The sequence below is a fragment of the Kogia breviceps genome, chromosome 3 (genome assembly GCF_026419965.1).
Source record: "Kogia breviceps isolate mKogBre1 chromosome 3, mKogBre1 haplotype 1, whole genome shotgun sequence".
In the NCBI taxonomy this organism is placed as follows: domain Eukaryota; kingdom Metazoa; phylum Chordata; class Mammalia; order Artiodactyla; family Physeteridae; genus Kogia; species Kogia breviceps.
This window is the reverse complement of record NC_081312.1, coordinates 137,784,561-137,804,243: the sequence shown is the minus strand read 5'-3', so window position 1 is coordinate 137,804,243 and position 19,683 is coordinate 137,784,561. Positions and strand designations below refer to the sequence as shown.

At 38.5% G+C, this 19,683-nt stretch overlaps 1 protein-coding gene across 24 annotated transcripts in view; it reads right to left on the bottom strand.

Annotated features, from left to right (window-relative positions):
* The window catches only part of HERC1 (HECT and RLD domain containing E3 ubiquitin protein ligase family member 1), a 217,162-nt gene extending 201,016 nt beyond the window's left edge, over positions 1 to 16,146 (bottom strand). For 19 of the 24 annotated variants that reach the window (XM_067029682.1, XM_067029689.1, XM_067029685.1 and 16 more), the window contains exons 1-2: positions 15,987 to 16,146; positions 15,610 to 15,892 (exon numbers count right to left, since the gene is read on the bottom strand). The gene's annotated coding sequence lies outside the window, so the exon portion shown is untranslated. Of the gene's footprint in view, positions 1 to 15,609; positions 15,893 to 15,986 lie in introns of those variants that run through there. The other 5 variants (XM_067029683.1, XM_067029694.1, XM_067029696.1 and 2 more) reach the window with 3 other exon arrangements.
* Positions 16,147 to 19,683: the final 3,537 nt, after the last annotated feature.

Genomic DNA, 19,683 nt, shown 5'->3' with positions numbered 1-19,683 from the left:
TGACAGTGGATAGATTTGGATGGACCTAGAGACTGTCATACAGAGTGAAGCAAGTCAGAAGGAGAAAAATAAGTATCGTATTTTAATGCATATATGTGGAATCTAGAAAAATGGTACAGATGAACCTGTTTGAAAGGCAGAAATAGAGACACAGACATAGAGAACAAACATATGGACACCAAGGGGGAAAGGGGAGTGGGATGAATTGGGAGATTGGGATTGACATATATACACTAATATGTATAAAATAGATAACTAATGAGAACATGCTGTACAGCACAGGAAACTCTACTTAGTGCTCTGTGGTGACCTAAATGGGAAGGAAATCCAAAAAAGAGGAGATATATGTATACATACGGCTGATTCACTTCGCTATACGGTAGAAACTAACACAACATTGTAAAACAACTATATCCCATTAAAAAAAAAAGCGAAACCATGGATAAGAGGTGACTGCTGCACTCACTGCCTCCTTAAATTAACCCAACCCTTAATCAGGATTTTTATCTATTCACCCTAACTGTTACTAACAGGTCAGCTATTAAAGTGTGTGTACTGGGGAGGGGAGTATACATCTCAGTTGGCCCAGGATGTTACCATTTTATGCCTGTTGTCCCCACATGTACCTTTTTACTATGGTAGAGGCAAAAGACCAAATGCCTATGAATATTCTAAGAATACAGTATTTTAGGTTATAAAACAATACATATATAATTTTGAAACAATTCTCTGAATATATAAAAGATCTAGAAAAAATGTGGAGAAATACACGTGAGAATTAATGGCAGTTACTCTGTGTGGTGAGATAGTTTTCCCTTTTTTCTTTATATTTCCCTATACCATCTAAAAATTAGTTTTTACAACAGCATATATTACTTTTTACACTTAGGAGGGAGTCATTTCCATTTGTTAAAATGCAGTTTTTCTTTCTGACCCAAGTCTTCATCTCATTTCAAAAGCATGCACTAGTCTTCTTTAATATATGTTATTCATTAAGAACTGAGGCAATGTGAAATAGTATAGGAAATTTTAGCCTTTAGGATGCAGAATATCTAAATTCAAGAACCAGCTTTATTGTGGAAAATACAGAACCTACCTACCTTCCTACCTACCCTCTGGAAGATCCTACCTTCCAGAGGATCAAACAAGAATCTACATGAAAGTGTTTTAATGAAATATACTCATGTGAGCTACGATTACTACTACAAGCACATGAACAAACTATGTAACCTCAGATCTCATATATAAAATGAGCGGGTCTTAGAAAGTAAGCTCCAATTCCCTTCTACATCTGAAATTCTGGTATTAACAGTGTCCTCTTAACTCAGCCTTCTACTCACAACTAATTTATGTCTTCAAGAGGTACACCTTTTTTACTGATAACACTTCCCAGGTCTCCATGTTTTCTACTGGGATTCAGTCAGCTCTCCACATTCTTCTCGTAGGCCCTGACTGCCTGAAAGTTAAAGAAAATATGTATGGTCCTTCCAAACAGACTTTATATCCCCTCTTAATCTAATTTATATTTCATGATCTCCATCTGCCAGATTTTGCAGTGTAGAGTAGTAGCTATGCACAGGACTCTGGAGCCAGGTACCTAGGTCCAGATTCTGGCTCTACTGTATCACCAACACTGCAGTGTAACCTTGAACTATTTACTTAATCTCTGTGTGCCTCAATTTCCTTATCTGCAAAATTGGGATAACGACAGTGCACCTACTGGATAAGTTTGTTGTAAAGATTATACAAATTACAAATTATATATAAAGGACTGAAAACAGTGCCTGGCATATAGTTAATGTTGTATGTGACTAAAGTCTTTTTCTAACATTGCTTCTCTGAAAGTATAATGCTTACAGGCTAATAAGATAAAACAAACAACCAACATTTGCCTCTTACTTTTATTCTCATTGAAAAAAATGTCTTATTATTTGCTTATCAAAAATTTCTCCACATCACTGTAGTGAAGTCATACACACTCATCATCATTGGACAGTTTTCTTTTCTTTTTTGGCGGTACGCAGGCCTCTCACTGCTGTGGCCTCTCCCACTGCGGAGCACAGGCTCCGGACGCGCAGGCTCAGCAGCCATGGCTCACGGGCCCAGCCGCTCCACGGCATGTGGGATCTTCCCGGACCAGGGCATGAACCCGTGTCCCCTGCATCGGCAGGAGGACTCTCAACCACTGCACCACCAGGGAAGCCCAACATTTTTCTTTATTCTCTGTTCAAACCCTCTAATCCAACATTTCCCCAAATGTGTTTCCCTAGAAAATTTGTTCCACTAGTTCTTCAAGATGCTATGGGGGAAGAGGGCAAAGGATTAGTGATCAAATAAATTTGGAAAATGCTGAGTTAATGTTAAACAGGTTCCTTTACGGTAGGTCTTTTACATGCTAGTATGTACTATATTACCTTCCAAGAGAGGAAAAAGTGCACATTGTTTATCAAGTTTATTTGACCCTAAAACACTTTTGTCAAGGCGCTACATTGGGAAATGCTGCTGCTCTGGTTCTTTGACAACTTTTAATACAAAATATGCTATGTTACATAAACTTAATATTTCTTAAATCTGATTCACACACAAAGCCTGTTCTCAAATTCACGCTGAGAAATCTGACTCAAAAAACTAATAACTGCTGCCTTGTACAAATTACTTTTTGAAATTTCTGAATATGAACACTGACCATAAAAGAACAAACACCAATGACCAGCTACACATTCTAGGTGACAAGCTGTTATCTCATGATGAGATGTTCAGCTATTTATTGGCCAAATGTCCTTTAAACAAACTCTAGTTATTCAATATTGCCAAGTCAATATTGCCAATTTTCAATAATAAAAACTTGTGCTCTTCCCTTTTTAAAGGAATTCACTATAGAACATTGTCAAATCATCCCAGAACCAGTTCTGATATAAATACAAGGCCCTATATATACAATTTACACTGTTGAAGAACTATCCTAAAAAACACCATCTAATACATGAACAATAGGATTTCACTATTTTGCAATCCCTGACGAACTAGTAAATCAAAGCAATGATCATCAATAGCTGCAAACATCACAGAGAGATGACAAGACCTTACATACCTCCTGATGGAAACACAAATTCCTCCTATGAAGTATTCTTACCAAAAGAAAAAAAAAAAAAAATCTAACGAATCTATCAATTTACTACAGGAAATTCAGGAGACAGAACATGTTAAATGACATTACAGTACAGAGATGCAATCAGCAAAATGAGACTATGGGAAACTTCTCAAAAATCTGGTTTCTTTTAGCAAAAAATTTTAAGAAAGAAAAAAAAAGAAAGACGGAAGGAGAGTCTAAAGATTAAAAATGATTTAATATACAAGACAATTGTAAAGTATGGATCTTATTTGGATCCCACTTCAAGCAAACTGTGTGTGTATAAAACAATCAGAAAAATATGAAACCTGATTACATATTTGATATTAAGAACTTGCTATAAATTTTTTTGGTAAGATAATGGTATTATGCTTATTTTATACAAAAGAGAGAGTGACTCTATCTTTTAAAGATCCATACTGAAATACCTGAAATTTACAAATTAAATATCTGAAATTTACAAATTAACTATGTCTGGGATATGGAGTCCAGAGTTGGGAGTGGGGTAGTGGTGGATAGAAATATAGAGAAAATAATACTGTCTATAATAATTCTGGAGGCTCAATGATGGGTGGTACATAGGAGCTGTTTAAACTATTCTTTCTACTTTTATATTAATATATGTTTAAAATACTTTGTAATAAAAAGATTTTTTAAAAAAACACTGTCTGGGAATTGAATTACCTACCTAGGACTGCAAACAGCCTCTACATATTCCTGTAATAGACTAATGCACAGTCAAGCATAAGTGAATTTAAGTTAACTATGAACAAATCATGTTTATAAAGTACTAAAAGAAATCATTTGACAAGAATTTCACTAACACTCAACATGCTAAACTCTCCTATGTACTTAACTCTTACTTACAAGTCTGTTAACAATATCTAGCCAATTTATGGCTTTCCATGAAAAAAATATAGTTTAATTATGACTTTTTTAAATTTCTATTTAAGTTGCAGACAATATTGCAGAGTCATCGCTATCTTCCTACTCCTGTGGGCTTATGGTACTTCTGGAGTTTATCGTCAGCAGACATATTGCATAAGTGCTCCAGCTCACTGAGCTCCAAACAGGACTAGTTTTATCTTGTGTACAAGAACTCTTTCCTGCCTTCCTACTCTGAAATAAAGAGCCAAAGCAACAAAAGGCAGACCAAGAGGGAGGGGGTGGTTATAAGGAGGCAGTTACAAGAGAGCACCATGGAAAGGGAGAATATCACTGAGAACTGAAAGCTACAACTTAAAAATACAAAACATTCAGCAATTCTTTAGATTTTTGCAAAACAATGTCACATTTTGTCAATCATGAATTACTTTAAAGTGAAATGACTCTGTGAATTTGCATCTGACTTTATTCCCTTATACAGCATATCTTTAAAGAGTTTTGAAAAATTCCTCTTCATATCTCAGACTAATTTAAATTAACCAAAGCAATTCAGAATAGTTTCAAAATGAACAGGGGAAACAGGTGACATACTAAACTTTTATCAGCGTTTCCCCACTGCCACACATTACATGAGGCTTTTCAGAAGCTACCAAACTCTCTTTTTGACTTTAAAAAAGCAAAGTGCCCCACCCCTATGCTAATCTACAATGCAATCAAAACAGCATCAATACTACTACAGCCTAAATGTAAAAGGTCTTAGTGAAAAACGTTGGTTTAAAAAAGATCAAAACAGTATTGTAATTATATTTTTAATTTATATTTTAATCCTAAATTTTATATTTTTAATCTAAATTATATTTCTCAAAAATGCCTAGGCTTTAACAGGAACAAACACTAAGAACATGCCAATTACAACAGGCCATCTTTGCCCTTTCACCATGCCAAGTATCTTCTGCCTCCAGATTAAGCAACTTTCCAATCACTAATTTAAGAGATCAAGCCCATAACACCGTACAATGCAGAAGTCCACCACTTACACTCTGGCAGTTTTGCAAAGGAATAGCAACTTCCTTTATGAATAGAACCTTCATAAAAGAGGGTCTAGCAACTAGACGTTATTCAAGGGCTTGTTTATTAGGCAGCTACCTCTCTCCTCTGTGGAAGTTTATCAAATGGCAGAATATCTACTCTGCCTATCCCACAGAAGTGTTATGAAGATAAACTGGGAAAATGTTTACCAAACTACTTTGAAAACTGAAAGGCTATATACAAATGTAAGGCATTATTATTTCATTACTTGTTTGCACTCTAGACAGTTTGCAGACTAAACTTGCTACTTAATATCATTGTTTCAAGGTCTACCAAGAAAAACTTATTTCAGGGTATAAAGATTCACTAATATTCACCTTCCTATAGCAAATTTCAATCCTTATTCCAATTGTTGTTCTCTTCTAACATCTATTACCCTTCTTTGGCAGAAGAAAACTAGAAACATTCTTTAAGAAGTCAAAGCAACATGCGACACCTAAAAGCCCGTCTCATTGTCAACATGAGTTTCTGAACACCTACGTAGAACGGTCCTGCCCAAACAACATTATTTGGATGGGATTTTAGATCAGACAAAACCATCACACTGAGGCTGGCCATTTCCATGCTCTGCCTCCCACAGTTTCCACCAACAACTGCCTTTGTTTCTGAATTCTAATCCAGACTCCACCACTTACTAGCTATGTGATCCTGGGCAAGTTACTTAACCTTTCTGTGCTTCATTTTCCTATCTACAAAATAAACGTGGCTTAAATAATAAACAGTTCAACCAGATTTAATATTATTTATACAATAAAGTTCTTACAATAGTGCCTGGTGCACAATAAATGCTCAGTAAGTGTTACCGAGTATTATTACTTTATTTGTGCATCTGGCCACTCCACCACACCACCTTCACTAAATTACATAAATCTCTCCATCATTCGTCATCCTTCCTTCTTTTCAAAAGAATGAGCAATTTTAAGAAGTCAAACTATGACCAGATTACTGATAAAATTTCAATGTATCAATACATCACTGGATGTTTAGTTGTATAAGAAAGTTCAATGATACTTTATATAAAAGATACTGGCCCCCACATGCTTTTAAACTATATTAACACATAGATAATATAATATTCCTAGGTTATCCTAGATTTCTAATACTATCAGTTAGCAAAGCTGTTTATTTGAATTGTCTCACATAAAACTTCCCATGAACAGTTTTGTATGGTGACTAACAGGAAAGGTCTTCTAAAATGGCAAAATTCAAAAGGGCTTCTATAAATGCTACTATATTAAGTTTAAAAAAAAAAAAAAAAGCTTGGCTAATAACGTATCCCCCCCAAAAAAAATCAAGATCAACAGAGACTTTAAATCAAGAGTTTAGAGTGAGGAAAAATAGCTTGCCAGAGCAAGAGGAAATATTATTATTACATTAACATCAATAACATTATAATTAGAGGGCAACCAAAATATGTTAAACACTGTAATAAACACAAGAGCTATACTCCAAGCTTATTTTTTAAATATTACTTAGCACATATTTGAACAATTATATGCTCCTGATAATGTTATAAATTCTAAATCTTAACACTTCACATATGACTGTCTAATGCAAAAAAATCACAGCACTGCTTAACTGGTTTAATAGTTCTTCTTTGGCTTAAAATCTTAAAAAGGTAGAATCACTTAATCTAATTTAGAGATAATTTCACTCCACAGACAACTCTAGAGCTGCATCTCTGGCTTACTATGTGTCAGGGACTTTTCTAGGCACTGGAATGAACAGGTTATAAAGTTCCTGTTCTCACAGAGTTTACATTCCAGTGAGGAAGACAAGTAATAAACAAGTAGACAAATCATTAAATTTCAGAAAGCATACTATAAAAAAATAAAGCAAGAGAGACAAGGAGAAATTAGAGGCAAGGTGATCACTAGTTTGTATAGTGTGCTCATTGGAGATTTCTAAAGAGGTAGACTCTCTGAACTCCTTTTTAAGCAGACACTTGAATGACGTGAGGGAGCAAGCAGTACGAAGACCTGAGGGAAGAACAGAGCAGGAACAAGTATTAAGCCCTGGGAATGCACCTGGCATGATCAAAGAACATAGCGAAGTTCAGTGTAGCAGAAGTGGAGTGAACAGAGAGGAGACAGGGACTACATCATGGAGGACCTTACAGGCCATGGCCAGGAATCTGGCTGTTATTTTAATTATACAAGGAAGTCATTATAAAGTATTAAATAGAGGAGTGGCTTATCTGATGAACAGTTAAAAAGATCATTCTAGCTGTGAAACGTAGAATAGACTGTAGGAGGTCAAGTGAGAAAACAAGGAAAACAGTTATGATGGTAGTTTAGACCAGAGTAATAAGGTAGAGATGATGATATCTTATCAGATTAGAAATATATTCAAAAGACAGAACCAAGAGGATTTGCTGGTGGACTGATTATAGGGTATAAAGAAAAGAATCACATGTGACACCTAAGCTTTTGGCCTGAGTGACTAGGTAAATGGTCCTGCCATTTACTAAGGGCACATTGGGAGGAAATAGTGAGGACAGGAATCACAACTTCTGTGTTGTGCAAAATTAGTTTGAGAAGCCTTTTAGACAGCCAAATGAGATGTGGAATAAGCAGACGAACTATGACACTGTACCCTCAGGAAAGGGGTCAGAGCTGAAGATATAAATGTGGAAGTCAATCAACATTTAGATAGTTCTTAAAGCCACAGAAATGGGTAAGTGTAGATGGGAAAAACTTTTTTGTTTAATCTTCACATGAGCCCTATGAGGTAGAAACTATCATCATTCCCATTTTATAGATCAGAAAATAGGCTAAGAGATAAAAACTTATCCAACATCACTCTACTAATAAGTTAGAGAAACAAACAAACAAAATATCTAATTAACTATAATGACTATGACCTTTCTCAACCGGGTTCATCATCCGAACCATAGAACTTGAAATGAATATTGGAGTGAATCTTTTCTCAACTCTCCCAAGGACAGTAGATAACTAGTGCCATTCTAGGTGCACTGGAAAGAAGTTAATTCTTCACATACAATTAATGCTCAAATGTCCTAGAACATTAGGGTTTAGTTCTCTCATGGAACCCCAGATGAGAAAAAAACTATACTATACTATTATTCTATTGTTATTATTATTCTACTACTACTACTACTACTACTACTAGTGGTAGGAATCGCTTAAAATGAGAGAAAAAAAGATTGGTGAACAACGTAAGTTACCATCCTGTGGAAACCTTTTCATGGCTTTGCTTTGTAACCAGTAAAATAAAGTGTTATTTGAGGTTTTTATACCACCAAAGATGATTGTAAGAATACACCAGACCTCTGCTGATTCTACTCACAATCAGCACTCATCATCTGTTTTCCTGAAAACATCAATTCATCAGAAAACCACTAGAATGTAAGCTCCTCCAGTGCAAGAATATTTGTTTTTTCATTAATGTGTTCCAAGCACCTGGAACAATGTCCTTTTTGGTGAAAGAACCGAAATTTCCAGCCTCCCTGAGCAGAACTTGTTACCTTGTAAGATGGAGATGTTTTTCATGTTGTCTTAGTTTCTTGGCACCACTAAAATCTGATAGGATTATCCTAATCCAGAACTTTAAACTCTCGATTTCTTCTTCCTTAAGACTGGCCTTCTTTCTTATGGAAATAAAACAGATTCCACATAAAGCCATTACTGTTCAAATAACTACCATACCATAGTGCCAATAAGTACTGTATGTCCTGTTCAAAATAACTAGCATACAATGTGAACGAATAATTACTATCTCATACATAATCTAGAGGAAAAAATATTCTCCTTACAATTTCAGTTATCCTTTATTAAACTCCACAAGTATTTCAGAGCACGGGTATAATGAATCAATGCAGCAACTCCATTAAATGCAAAAAGTTTCAAATGAGCAATACTGGCTAGATCAGAAATTGCCTTCTAGTCAATTTCCCCTGCACAAAATAACCTACATGTTATCAGTACAGTATTAGTGGACAATATATTTCATTTTCAAGCTATAAGAACCTGCCAACAGGACTTCCCTGGTGGCGCAGTGGTTAAGAATCCGTCTGCCAATGCAGAGGACACAAGTTCAAGCCCTGGTCCAGGAAGATCCCACATGCCACAAAGCAACTAAGCCCGTGAGCCACAACTACTAAGCCTGCAGTCTAGAGCCCTAGAGCCACAACTACTGAAGCCCACACGCCTAGAGCCCGTGCTCCACAATGAAAAGTAGCCCCCACTCGCCACAACTAGAGAAAGCCCACACGCAGCAATGAAGACCCAATGCAACCAAAAAAAAAAAAAAAAAAAAAACAAAAGAACCTGCCAACGCCGGGCATTAAGTGCCCTCCTTCCACCATGGGTTCCAGTCACTGAAATGACTGCAGGGCATTTTTTAAAATCACTCATCTCTGGCAAAAAATATGTATATATTAAAAAGCACAACAACACATTCTGTTGGTAAGGCTGTGGTGAAAACAGGTGCTCTCATACATTACTGGTGGGAACGCAAATTAGTACAACACTCCTGGAGGAAAATTTGGCAATACCTAACAAAACTATATATGAACAGAACTTTTGACCCAGCAATCCCACTTGTAGTAATCTACTCTGAAGATACATCTTTTACACTACAAAAATATATATTCACAGGTCACTTACTGCAAAATTGTTTATAAATGCAAAATACAAGAAACAACCTAAGTGCTCACATACAGAAGAATGACTGAATAACTTAGGATACATCTACACAGTAGAGTACTATACAGCTGTAAAAAAGAATGGAGGATATCTGGGAATTCCCTGGTGATTCAGTGGTTAGGACTCAGTGCTCTAACTACTGGGACCCTGGATTAGATCCCTGGCCAGGGAACTAAAATCCCATAAGCCACATGGCACTGCCAAAAAATAAATAAATAAATAAATTTTTAATTAAAAAAAAAAGAATGAAGACTATCAAAAGACTATCTCTTCAAAAGAATGAACTGTTGGGGTGATTTCCAGGACATACTATTAAGTTGAAAAAAAGGTGCAAAAAAGTATCTATAACATGCCACTCTTCATATAAGAAAGAAGGGAATGGGAAAAAGAGTTTGGCAGTTCCTGAAAAAGTTATCATATGACCCAGTAATTCCACTCCTAGGTATACACCCAAGGGAATTGAAAACATACGTCCACATAAAAACTTGTACCTGAATGTTCATAATAGTCAAAAAAAAAAAAGAAAAGAAAAACCAAATGTCCATCAACTGATGCATGGATGAACAAGTGTGGCATATTCATACAATGGAATATTATTCAGCCGTAAAAAGAATGAAGTACTGACACATGCTATAACATAGATGAACCTAGAAAAGATTATGTTAAGTGAAAGAAGCCAGGCACAAAAGTCCACATATCATATGATTCCATTTACATGAATGTCCAGAATAGACAAATTCATACAAACAGAAAGTATGGTTACTAGTGGCTGGAGAAGGGGGAATAGGAAGTGACTACTAATCAATACAGGGTTTCATTTCCGGATAATGAAAATGTTCTAAAATTAGGTAGAGGTGATGGTTGCACAACCTTATGAATAGACTAAAAAAAATGATTTGTACACTTCAAAAGGGTGAGCTTTGTGTTTTGTAAATTGTACCTCAATTTAAAAAACTGTATGCAAGAAAAAAAGGAATACAAAAAAAACCACAATCTGTTCATCTGTGTAAAAGAGATAATGGAAGAATAAACCAGAAACTAAAGAAGCTGGTTACCTAAGGGCATGGAAAACAGGTGGGGAAAAGAGGGAGGGGAGGGAATGGGAATAGGGTAGTAGGAATAAGGAGTGACAATTATCTGAGTATATATTTTTTAATGTAATGTTTAGTAGCAGTGATGTTTCATATACCAAAATAAATAAAATCAACCAGAATTGAAGGAACCCAAAATAGGATACAAAGAATGAGACCTAACTGCATTACAGATGAATAATATAACCACACTAAAGGAAGTGAGGAACAAAAGAATTAACCTAAGTAACTTTGAAAAACAGTAGCTGACTAGATACTATATGGCTAAAGACAAGAAAAAAAAATGTATAAAATACTAAACTCATTGGTAAATATGTTTCTCATAAGGGTTAGCAATCAGTCACTACTTGATGTGCATTCTAAAACTGAACAAATAAATTAGTATACAGTATTATAGATAACAAGAGGCAGGTTTCTCACCGTCAGAAAAAAAAAGTTACAAATAAACGGCTGGTACAGCAGAAACTAACACAACATTGTAAAGCAATTATACACCAATAAAAATTAATTAAACAAATAAATAAAAAGGTTGGAATGAACCTTGTGGTGTTGGACTGGAATACAAGATATTAATATGAACTCAAATATGGTTTTTAAAATATAGAGAAAGACAAATACAGAAATAAGTGTGTGTGCGTGTGTGTGTGTGTGTGTCTGCTTGCATGTGTGAGCAGGTTAGTATATACACATATATTTCCTAGCTCTGTCCTCTGAGGGCCTAGGAGCAATGACACCCCAGTGAGCATACCTAGCATTCAGACCTTGATTTAAATTCTGTTCTCCAATAAAAGGAACCAGATCTCCTTAGAGAAGTAGTTGATTTCAGGACAGGTACAAGGAAAAATACAAGATCAGCATGGAATATAGCCTGTGGCGCCAGACTATAAGGAAGTGCTCAAAAAAGGGTGGAGGACAACCCGAAAGAGCTCCTAATGGCCAAAACTGGAAGAATCTGAGCAATAAGATAATGATACTATTGAAGTAGAATCTGTAGAATAAAATAAATATCCATGAAGTCATACTTATAAAGATAAATAACAAATAAATGAGGAAGGGACAGCTCTTTCTTACACAAGAATTCCAATAATAAATGTAAAAGGAACGAGGGAAATAACAAAATCACCAATAGGCAAATACCACAGTAATAACTGTTGCAGACAAGATCCACCAACCGGGGCTTCCCTGGTGGCGCAGTAGTTGAGAATCCGCCTGCCGATTCAGGGGACAAGGGTTCGTGCCCCAGACAGGGAAGATCCCACATGCCACGAAGCGGCTGGGCCCGTAAGCCATGGCCGCTGAGCCTGTGTGTCCGGAGCCTGTGCTCCGCAACGGGAGAGGCCATAACAGTGAGAGGCCTGTGTACCACAAAAAAACAAAACAAAAAACAAAAAAACAAAAAAACATCCACCAACGGTTGCTAAAATCAGTGGGAGAAAGTCTGAGGAGAAACAGTATATCTGCATAATCTCAAAGTATCTCCCTTACGATATGTATCAATTACAAAAAGAAAAATAGTAACTTTATAGTGGAGAATACAGCAGAGTTCACCTTAATAAAGCAATCAAGGTTAAAATATCACTAGCAATAAGACATATCGACATCATGTACCCTCTAGTATGATGCACTGAGGACACATCCCTTTTGTAGTTTTCTTGCAAACATACAGAACCTCAATCTAATCATGAGAAAAACATCAGACAAACCCAAAATGAGAAATATTATACAAAATAACTGACTAGTACTCATCAAAAGTGTCAAGGTCATGACAGACAAGGAAAAACAGAGGAACTGTCACAGACTGTAAGACAAGACTAGGAAGATATAACAACTAAATGCAATGTGGGATCCTGGATTAGATCTTGGAAGAGGAAAAAAAAAAAAAAAAATTGGGGAAAAACTGGTGACATTCATATAAAGTCTGTAGTTTAGTTAATAGTATTTCACCAATGCGAATTTCCTGGGTTTGATCATTGTTATGTAAGTCTTCAACAGTAGAGGATGCTATGTGAAGGGTATATAGGAACTCTGTACTATCTTTGCAACGTTTCTGTAAGTCTAACATTATTTCAAAATAAAGTTAAAAATAAATAAAATCCATCAATCGATCATCTTATGCGAATGTCTTATTCCCTTGCTCAGGGATCTCATCTGGAATTTAATATTCCCATTAATTTAGAGGGTCTAGTAAGTGACAGCAGAACAAACTAAAATAATAAAAACCAGATCGGGCATCTAAAAAGTAAATTACCTATGTTATGTTTTTTATACCTTCTGCCTTTTTTAGTCAAAAAAATTTGCTGCTGTTGCAACTTTATTGGCTTTGCAAACTTCTTTTAAAACGACCAATTTTTTTTTGCTTTCAATATCGTGATAATCTGTAGTATGTGCCCAAAATAACATATTTCATTTGTCTCTTAAGCCAAAGTTTTATTTACATAAAAAACTGTCAATAGATTATAGTAAGTTTGTTACTTATTATCAGTCGTCCAACCATAAAATTCAAGGTTTTTTCTCAAGTCAATTTGCTTTTATCCTAATACAAACTTCTCTCCACACCCTAAACTACAAAGTCATCATCATTATTTTAAGTTCTGAAAATCTGAATTTTAAAAAATCAGCTGCTCAATGTATGCAGTCTTTTTTTTTAAATTTCAAATATTGAGTAATTTTGTTTTTGGGAAAAAAATGCTTGGGACATTAGAATTGTACTGTATTTATTATTTGCATCCTCTACTAACCAACCCAGCCTAATCAACAAGTCTTCTGAAATTCCTTTTATCAAAAAGGATTTTCAGATGTTTATATTAATAAACAGATTAAATGACATGTTTACATTTGCTTTCTCCTCCATGCATCACCACGATACCTGCATTGGGAGTGGAATACATGACCAGCAAATGAATGGGTAAGTGTCACGAGCAAACAGCATGACTAGAAATTTAAGAAGCAAAGTGATAAGAACCTTAGGGAAAGCAAAATTCATAAAAGTTTAGAATTACAAGAGGCCTTAATAGGCCATTCCAATGACAACCCCAGACAGATGACAATCTATCCTATTTTTAAAAGCCTCCAGATTTTCAACCTCCCTAGATGTCTCATTCTGCCATATAAAACTGTCATGTGATTTGGGGGAAATATTGCAAGACTATTCTTTGCCTATCGAATGCTTTCTTTCTTCAAATAATATAACAATACATTTTAACTCACTTCCAAGATTTAAGAATGCGTACAAGTACTTAATACACATGTGTGTACATATATATGCACATATATGCACACAGGTACCAAGGACACTCAATTTGCTTGTATAAACACACACTATAGAAATCTACATAATCAAAGGCACATGTCCATACCATCCCAATCACAAAAGCACTATGAAACAAACAATGCCACATAATGATTCGGGTCTAAAAATAACCAATGGGAGCCAATTTTATAAAGCCTTGAAGTAAACAGGTTTCTTCCCACCATAATAATCAAAGTTTATTTGCTTTCCACAAATACTACTCCTTTACAGCACCCACCACAGGCAGAACTGTAAAAACACATATGTCCTAGATCCAAGTAAATTAATTTTTAATGTTTTCTTTTTTTAAAAGCATTTAGCTAATAATCATTTTGGAAGAGGGCCCAATGAAAGAGATAGTGATGACTGAGTACAGCCAGTGCTAATGAACAAGTAACCAGTTTTAATCAGCAGGTCAAAGAAGTGACAAATAAAACAAATCATTTTTCCAACATGTATAGAATGGGGAAGTCCCAGTCAAGGATGAGCCAAAAACTATTTGAAAAAATTAAGTGTCTGTTAGGAAATACACCAAAATGTTAACCATGAAATGCTACCTCTGGAAATGAAATTACGAGGATGGGTCAGTGTGTTCAGATTTGGTATTCCTATTCTGAGTATCCATATTTTCTACTGCATTATAGAAATCATTGTTAAATTAAAGCAAAATTCTGTCCCTGTGTTTCACAGCTCTCTAGGATGCACAGCATGTCTTTTACATAACCTCCTGGGAGAGATGGTACCAGCTCCGGTCCTCCTGTGTCTCCCATGAACCTGCCACCCATCACAGGAAAGGTTTCACTATGTTCCCTGAGAAAGCTCCCGTCATCATCCTCCTCATCTCACCCCAGAGACTTAACAATGCATCTCGTCTCCCCTCCCAGTAGCAAAAGCTTTATAAATGATTATTTTACAGAGGCAAAAGATTTGAAGAAAGGTTTACCAGATCATGAGCTGCCCCCACCCAAAAAGCAGAGCAAAAGGGAAAGCCACGTCGTCCCAACCTCCACCGCTCCAAAGGTGGAGGGTGACGGGGGGCACCCGGGTCGCGGCTCTCCTCGGATCCCGAAATAGAGTCGGGCCGCCACCCCACCCCTGGTCCGAGCCCCGGCCGGGGGCGGGACTCTCGTTAGCGGATAAAGGAGTGGGGGAGGTCAGAGACGCGACCCCCGAGGCCCGTGGACTGGTACAGCAAGCCGACAGAGGGGCGGGTTCCTCCGCCCTCTCGGGCCAGCCGCTCAGCTTCTAACGCGGCTCTGTAGCCGCCCGGGCAGCGAGAGGCCTCAGGGGCCGGGGAGCCGCACCGCGCCGGGAGGGCTTTCTCAGGCCTCTGCCTGCCTCCCACCCGGGACCCCGGCGGTCCCCTTCGGCGGCGGCCCCCGAACGGCTCCGGCCGGCCTTGCCGGGCCAGCGGGGCGCACGCACAGGCGGCCTGGAGGACAGAAGAGAAGGCGTTACCGTACGCGGCTCCAGAGCTGGCGGGGGTGGGGCGCGGCTCCGGCGACCCGAGCCAGGGCAGCGGCTGCGGTGGCCCCGTCCTTTATTTTTGCTGCAGCAGCGGCGACTTGTCAAAGGGAAAGACGTAGGAGGCGGCGGCGGCAACAGCGGCGGCAGGCGAGTCTCGCGGGACTTGGGCGGAACTCTCGCGCAGCCTGGAGCCCTCGCCCCGCCCCCCAGGCCTAGCGCGGGAGGCGAGAGTAGTTGGGGGAGGAGTGCTCGGTGGAGGAGTGTTCGGGCCAGGCTGTAGGAGAACGGGGGAAGAGACTGGGATTTAATAATGGATGGGGTTGGGAAGCCTAGATTCTAGGAACACTTAGTTACCGCGCAGCCCTCACCTTTCAGCGCAGAGGCCAGGCAGCTCGGTGCGTCCGCGAGGATCGGACTCCGCATGAGGCACAACTGGGGGACGTTTCATAAACGGCGGTGAGGAGTACGGGGGCCAGCCAGCGCTCCCCCTTTTCCTCGTGGTGGGCGTGGAAGACTCTACTGCCCCGCGGCCTGTTGCTGCCGGATGGAGCGACGCGTGGAAAAACTGGTTGCCGAGACTACGCGGCCACACCCCTTTATCTCGGACTCGCGCCACGCGCTCTGCGCTCTTTATTTCCCACACCAGCCAGCCCAAGACTTCTGGCCGGTCAAGTTCAATCACATGAAAGTGGTTCACTTGAGTTACTTCTAGCTTTTTATTCATGAATTTGTGCTGCAGGACTGCCAAAACCCTGCATATAATGGGGCCTGCGACTCCTCTGTTTTTTCTGCTGAGGAGCACAGAGGTAAATTATGACTTTGATCTTGACCTTGACCTCTACAGTGATGTCTCATGAGTGGAGGGACCCTGACTGGCCTAGTCATCACTGTGTCTCCAGCACCTACCACCGGCCCAGGTGCTCATTAAATTGTCGAATGAATACACCTGTCCGCGTCTTCTTTCTGTACCTGTTCTTACTCCACGATTCTGCATTTATAGCCACCATCCTGGTATCCTTTGTTGAAAATTTTCTAACGATTAGCAGTTATGTGTAACTGACTGAGGCCATGGAGCCGATCGCTGCCCTCCAGAAGTTCACAATCTGACTGGGGACGTATGAGGAATATGCAGCATACAGGCCATGTACATGTCACTAATGTAAAAAATTGTGATATAGGCAGAAGAGGGGGTGCTTGCCCCATGGATATATGCAGAGATAAGTAGGATATATACGAGGCAGTTTAGCCTAAGAGTTTTTTGACTCACTGTCAAATAATTTGTTTCACTGTCACATAGGTGAGAATTCTGGAATCCCACTTACCAGGTGTGTGACTCTGGACAAGTTGCTTGACCTCTCCGAACCTCAAGTCCTTATCTGTCAACTCATAATGTTAGTTCTTATTATCACAGGGCTCCTGTGAGGAGTAAAATATATGTAAAGCTTCTGGCACATATTAATTACTCATTAAATGCTAGGCCTTATTATGTGTGTAACTTTTAAGTTTCTACATGTGAAATGTGTGGCTATTTCTGGTAAACTAGATGTGAGGGGGTGGGTATATGTGAAGTGATGTCATTGTTGCCAGTGCTTTATCGTCTGGCTATTGTGTGTGAACCTGAGACAAGGTTAACAAGCTCCCTTGCCATCCTCATTTTAACTTGTTGATGATGTAGGCATCTGTGTCACTCAAAGCATCCCATGACATTCCATTTTTCTTGGATTTGTAAAACTTTACTAGGACTCTGCTTATTTTAGAGGCCAGTTGAGACATTCCCTCCTTTGCCCTCTCCTTAGCTTCCACCCTCAGGGCGGTGTGGAAAGGAGAAATGAATACAGTTGAGTCCAATTGCATACAATTATCAAATACAAATAATGTCAGCAAGTAAGCCCTGAATACTTTGCATCCTCAACTTCACCACTTCACCCCTTCCCTGACCGCTCTTTAATACTTAAATCACCATCTGCTGGAGTTCATTATCAACATCTTTCTCCAAACTCTACCAGTTCATTTTATTCAGATTTTCCCTGAGGAAAAATGTTGGAGATGGGGGAGGACAGCGTGGGGGGGAATAAGGGGAACTCAAGGCCAAGGCCTCATCATTGAAGGCTCTGGCCTTGATAGTCCTCTGAGCTACATAAACTCTCTGGCCACACCAGTCAGCTACATCTTTGCTCACACAAATACATCATCCCCATCTCATACGACATATTCCACAATCCTACACCTCAGCCAGGAGGTCCCAGGCAGAGGAAGTCAATCAACAGAAAAGCAACAGAAAAATACATTTTTTTCATCTTTCATCTGCATATAGGGAATATGTGGCTCCTGAATAAAAAGTGGGGCTAAGTCACAGGTGAAAGGAACCAACAGAGGAGTGAAGTGTTGGAGGTAGAACAGGGAGAAAGTTAAAAGGATTCAAGGGGTAAGTTTGTTTTGCCTTTGGCACTTGGCTCAGGAAACAAACAGCTTCAATATTCAGAAAAGGGCTCCAGAGCAGGAATCCACAGTCCAGAGTCCTGGTGTCTCCTGAAATTGCAGCTTATCTGCCCTCAGGTTACACAGCCTTTCTAACACCTGTAAATAGGGCTAATAATGGGTATTTTGCCTGCCTCAGAGTATCATGGGAGTCAAATAACATAGGAAAGTACTTGCAAGCCTAAAACTCTCTATAAATGTGACACATTATTTTCATTCATCCATTCATTTAACAGATCTTTGTTGAATGCCTATCATAAACCAGGCACTTGTGCAAGACACTGAATATACTAAGTTGAGCAAGCTTTAATACCTGTCTTCAAGGAGCTTATGGTGTTATGGGAGGAGGAAGGGAAGAAAATAGCTAAGTATAATGCCGTGTGAGGAGACTGCAAGTGATAAGTGTATGGGGGAAGGGGAAGGACTGAGTGAGAGGAAGGACAGCTGAAACACTTGGAGAAGGAGGTTTAGAAGGATAGCACACATAATGAGGATCCAGTCCATTTCCTAAAGAGTGATCCGTAAATCAACTCCAAAATAACTTCAACAAATTGCTCTGTTGTGGGTTGTGAGTTCTGCTTTGTTCTAATAAAATGCATGTCTCCTAAACCGTTAGAAAAGAGTCTTTGATGTGAAGTCATTGTATATACCCATTAGCTTTGAAGAAAGATGGAATTAATGGAGGGAAAGATCAGTGGTATCTTAATTAGAAACATTTTGTTCTTACAGCTTCTGTTTAAACACGAGAAAAAGAGAATGCATTCCCCCCTCACATACTTGGTCTCCAGGAGTTCCCTTCAGCCGGTCCTTCCGATCTAGGTAATACTGCCTATCAGAGGCCAAGAGGCTTTTCCAAAATGTGAAAACAATACCTTATTTTTATGTGTTTCTTTATACTCCACTTTTTTACGAAAGGCTTTGAGATAGATATTAGCACTTTATTCTTAATCATGTTCCCCACAAAGAAACTCCAAGAGAGTGTATATATTATTCAATTATTTCTCACATTTATTGGTGCCTATTCTGTGTAAGACATCATGCTGGAACTGTAGGCTGTACAAAGTAGGTTCGTGCCCTCTCGGGTCCTAAAAACTGAAGGTGGAGATAAATGTCCATGAAAAGATAGCCAAATAACCAACAATGTGGATTCCATTGCCCTGTATTTTTTTGTTGGTTGAATGAGCAAAATTGTAAAGTTAGGCACCCAACTTCTGAAACGTGTTTACCCTACTGCTCCACCAGAGAAGGAGGATACAAAGGAAGGGCAAGATGTTTATTGTAACTTGATGTTTATAGATGTATGATAGGTATTTTAGTAGGTCCTCTGGAATATATCATCCTTTAAACAGAGTGTAACTATTTCAGTTTTCTCTGAGTATGGGTAAAATTTGAAACTGACCAAACCCAAGGACCAATTAAAATTATTCTGGAAGACAAAGACTTGCACAAAACAAACAAAACCAGCCATCAGTAAAAAGCAGTATGATAGGAGCTAAAAGATGGTGCAGAAAATAAATATTCTCAGAACTCAGAAAAGAGAAAAGATTTCTAGACAGAGAGAACTTCACCCAGGTGGTAGAATTTGAA